Source organism: Micromesistius poutassou (genome assembly GCF_964030765.1).
Source record: "Micromesistius poutassou genome assembly, chromosome: 6".
Taxonomy (NCBI): domain Eukaryota; kingdom Metazoa; phylum Chordata; class Actinopteri; order Gadiformes; family Gadidae; genus Micromesistius; species Micromesistius poutassou.
In genome coordinates this window covers 4,082,024-4,087,023 of record NC_140276.1, presented here as the reverse complement: position 1 = coordinate 4,087,023, position 5,000 = coordinate 4,082,024, and positions in this window count along the sequence as shown.

Sequence of the window (5,000 nt, the reverse complement as noted above, 5' to 3'; positions counted from 1 at the left end):
CGCACACACACACACACACACACACACACACACACACACACACACAGACACACACACACACAGACACACGCCCACTGCTGGAGAATGTATGAGGGACTGTACAGAGTGATAGTGGACAGAGGATACCCGTCCGGGCTTCCTATGGACTACAATGGGTCTGCTAATGTGTATCAGGTCTGACTTCCTCCGCAGCATGACTGGGCCCGTGGAGATGTGGTTTTACTGCCATGTAGTTCAGCGGCTCACCGCGAAAAACTCCAACGGCCCACGACTCCACGGCTCAACCCATTCGACTCCTTCCCCCCCCCTCCCCCCCCACTGCCACATTATTCCTCTCATTCTCTTTCTGTTGCTCTTGGCTCGGCGGGGTGCTCTGCCCGTGTCACAATGTCGTGGTGCCGCATTCCTTCCTGCCCTGCTCTGAGTCTGAGTCAAAAGACGGGGCTGAATCAATCTAAATATAAGAAAAAAGACAACACAAAACAGGAACAACCCGAAAAGAAAAAACCGGCAGGCGGTCGGATGCAGAGAGAAAAGACGTCAAGACCAAGGGTGCCCCCCCCCGAGTGAGGTTGGCCCCCGCCCGCCCCCTGCTCCGTGTGTGACGCCGTGGAAACCAACAACGGGTGGCCATTTTAAGGCCAACAGAGAATATAAACACACACACACACCCCCCCGGTGATGTTTATAGCCAGCCTCGGGGGCGAGGAGGAGGAGAGCAGGGGTTTAAGGAGCTGCGTCGGCCTTCCCACTCGGCCGGCGAGCCCGGGGGGACCTTCCGACACGCCGCTCCGTAAACACACAGAAGCTGAGCAAACACAGAGGTCCTCCGCTGGGAGGAAATGGGAAGTATGCTCGGAGGTGATTGCACTGGGGGGGCGGGGGGGGGGGGGGAGGGGGGGGATGAAAGCGAGGACAGTGCGTGGGGGGTGGGGGTGGGTGGGTGGGAGGAGGAGGGGACTGGGTCAGTGGTGGTGGTGGTGGTGGTTGTGGTGGAATGTGGGGCCTGAGAGGGGAGGAGGTGGTGGGGGGGCGGGCGGGGGTGGGGGGGGGGAGGAGGGGATTTTACCGGCAGGCCCCACCGAAGAAGTCTTTGTGTTTTTCTCTGTTGTCTTTTTTTTTTAACCGTGGAACTCTTGACCTTCAGCTGAATGGATGGGGAAAACCAGCATTGCCCGAGCACTGGAATATCTGAGGTGCTCCAACAATGCAATTGCCTCGCATTTATAGACCCGTCAGACACACACACACACACACAGACACACACACACACAGACACACAGACACACGCACACACTCAGACACATGGACACACACATACACACACACACACACACACGGACACACACACACACACGCACACACATGCACACACACTTAGATACACACACATACACACGCCATGAGCATGAAACATGAGCACTTTCTCCTATTTCTCCTGGGTCTGGGCACAGCCAACCGGAGCTTTCGGGTTACTATGTTTGGCTTTTACGTTGTTTTGTGTTTAACACCCAGCAGTCAGACAGCACACTTCCTGCTTCTTGTATGAGTGGGGACATTTTCTCGGTCTCCAAGGTAAAAAGTGTTTCCCAGCACTCACAGAAAAACGCCAGTTTATAGGCCTCGCTGTGTCACTTTTATGGAATGTGTTGAAAGCAGGGCCAGGCTATTTCAGCGTTTGCGCCTTTGTTTGCCAACTCCCTCGTATAACGACATGCAAAGCTGCATTATTGTTTGACCAAGAGACAGCTAGGCACCAGAGCTATTAAAATGAAAACACGATGTGGCACTGAAATGCCCCATGAGTGCTTTGTAATAGACAGGGGTTCAATCACTTGGAAGTCTGCCTAATGGGCCTGCTTACATAGTGCCAACTATGCGTTCACAGTAGTGTTGCTCCACTGTGGCTACTTCCAAACATCGAAGACCACAACTTCTCATTACCATGGAAAAATACAGCGCTCTTGTTTGCCAATTGCTTTGGTTCAATCACAAACCACCAGCATCATGCAAATGTACTCGGTGCAGGTTCAATGCGAGCTCTGACAGGAAATCACTGGAATGTGATACATGAGGTGTGTGTGTGTGTGTGTGTGTGTGTGTGTGTGTGTGTGTGTGTGTGTGTGTCTAAAGGTAAGGGGTTAAATATTGCATAAAGGGCGGTAATTGTAGCCTGAAGCAACCTCCTTCTATCAGGTAAGGCCTGATGACAGTTATGATTGATGAGTTATGATTGAATTACAGGCGGTATCTGAGTCACAGGTCGAACCAGCCCCGTTGTTTTAATACCTTAAGTAAACAAACACATAAAGACCCCCGAGGGCTCTCTTGCTGCCTCATGCACACACACCCACACACACACACACACACACACACACACACACACACTGATGCACACACAGCATGGGCAGACAGACAGACACACACACACACACACACACACACACACACACACACACAAACACACACACGAACACACACTGACATACACACACACACACACACACACACACACACACACACACACCATGGGCAGACACACACACACACACACACACACACACACACACAAAGATACACAAACCAACACACACACCATGGGCAGACAGACAGACACTCACACACACACACACACACACCATGGGCAGACAGACACACACACACACACACCATGGGCAGACAGAGGGTCAGTCACATCTTTTTGACCTTTTACTGGTTCATGAACAAGCGAGCAGGGTAACCTGACAGTGTTTGTGAGAGGACAGCACTCAGGTGACAGAAAGTAATCCCCAAGCTCTGTTTCCATTAAACATATCGCATGTCTTTGCTGGAATGTTCCACTATCTAAGACACGGTGTGTCGGCCTGCGGTCTCCGTCAGAGACAATGCAAATGTCAAGCACGAGCGAAAGAAAATTCTATCCGGAGACATCCTCAATCCTTTGATTGTGTTGAAGGACGTCAAATCACCGCATTGTTTTCCGACAACTTTTTTGTTGGCAAAGAGCAACAGAAAAACCTGATGGCGTACTGATGCGCTCTTGGTTACGCAGCGAATCACAATAACAGTAAAATGAGTAAAGAGTCATTTTGAGAACAGGGACTAAACAAATAGCAGACAACTGTTGATACATTGAAAGAAAACTCCTGTTTAAATATTAAACGGTTGAGTACTTAAGGGTTGCATTATAGTGGAGCAAACTCAGCAGATGAGTTGAATCATTGTTCCCGGATCCTTCTGCGTGCGTGTGTGTGTGTGTGTGTGTGTGTATGTGTGTGTGTCGGTAAATGTGCGTGTGTGTGTGTGCGGATGTGTCGGTATGTGTGTGGATGCGTGTGTGTGTGTGTGTGTGTTTGTGTGTGTCAGTATGTGTGTGTGTATCTGTGTGTGTGCGTGTATGTGTGTCTCTGTGGTGATGTGTTACTGGTTGAGTCAATGCAACTGTAGAAATGTGCACTCATCACGGTGAACACAACCTCTCAGACTCATTCAGCTGTCTGTGTGGGAAACAAAATTTCCCTTTATTTCCCCTACCTAACACAATTATAATCACTTGCTTATGTTTAGCAAATAAACAAGGTTTTTTTTGGAAACCACTTGATCTGAAGTATTTCATTACATTCCTGATATGTCGTCAAGCCAGAAATGGCAGGTGATCCCTCTGCGTAGTTTTTCACTTCCTTCCAGCGGCTGCGTGACTGAGAGAGACCGAAACAGGGAGATATGTGGGTATAAACACATAAGAAAATAGGGCATAGGGTCAAAAATGCAGGTATAATCACATAAAGAGATCCCAGCACGTCACCTCCCGCTGAGATGAAGGGCTCACACTGGACCATGGCAGACTGTCCCAGTGATTCACACAGCCTGAATGTGTGCAGACACACCTACAGGAAGCCAAGCAGAGTACACCTGCAGGAGAACTCACTAGACGACACTCATTTTGAGTGAGAGTCATTCAAAATGAGTCATGAAGTCGACTTCTGATATGAAATCGATTCAGGTCAGAGCAAAGCAAAGGTTTGATCTCCCAGTCGATACGAGGATATCCACATTGGCAAAAGCAATCAGGTATAAAAAAAAAAATGTATTCACGTTCACATTCCACACCCATTATAGTGAGAATATCGGTCAAGGAGAGGATACAATGGTAGGTATTCTAACACAGTTTCCAGGCATCACTGCATATTCATTACCGCACATGTGACTCAGATTGGTCTCAGAAGATAAGGGACTTTAACAGGTACGCCACCCGGCGTACCTGTCCCTTGTGTCACCAGGGAGAACCCTTCAGTGTATCGATGTTTTCTGTTGCTTGTAACATTCCCCCCCCACGGTTGCCAGGGAAAACAGTTGGTTAAATATTAGCTCTACCCTCTTATCATTATAGGTTGCACTCAATAAAGGGGTGGGGGGGGGGGGGGGGGGGAATCCAGTTTAAGGCATGCAAATGGAATGGTTGTGATTGTGGGTGTGGGGGAGGCGGTAAGACAAATGGACCATAAACAAGGTCCAGCTTGAGTCCTTCATTTTTACAAGTTTGCTGAGTGGTATTTCGTCACCCCACTCGGCGGTTTCACTTCCCATGGAGGGCTGGTACCGTGTCATCTCGCAAACATTTTGAAAATGTTCAAAAGATTCCAGGCTCACCAGTCAGAAGAAGAATAGAAATACAAAGGCCATTAAGAAGCCATTTCTTGAGACACACCTCTATTTATAGTCTGCCTGCAGGTGATAAGGTTGTTCATGTCTAGTTCTCTATGGGGCGTATTGATACTGGACGTTGACCGAGGTTTACGTCACAGGGCCACCTCTGGAGGCACGGGCTCAACTTTGGACTGGAATGGAGATAGCGTTGTATAAACTCTACTACGAATTCTGTCACGGGGAACTGGTTTCTGCACCTGAGATAATGAATAAGCCTTTGACAGGGTGACTTGCATGTTTGTAACAGAATTGTGTTTTTAGTTTTTTTTTTTTATCTTGGACGTCATTTTGTA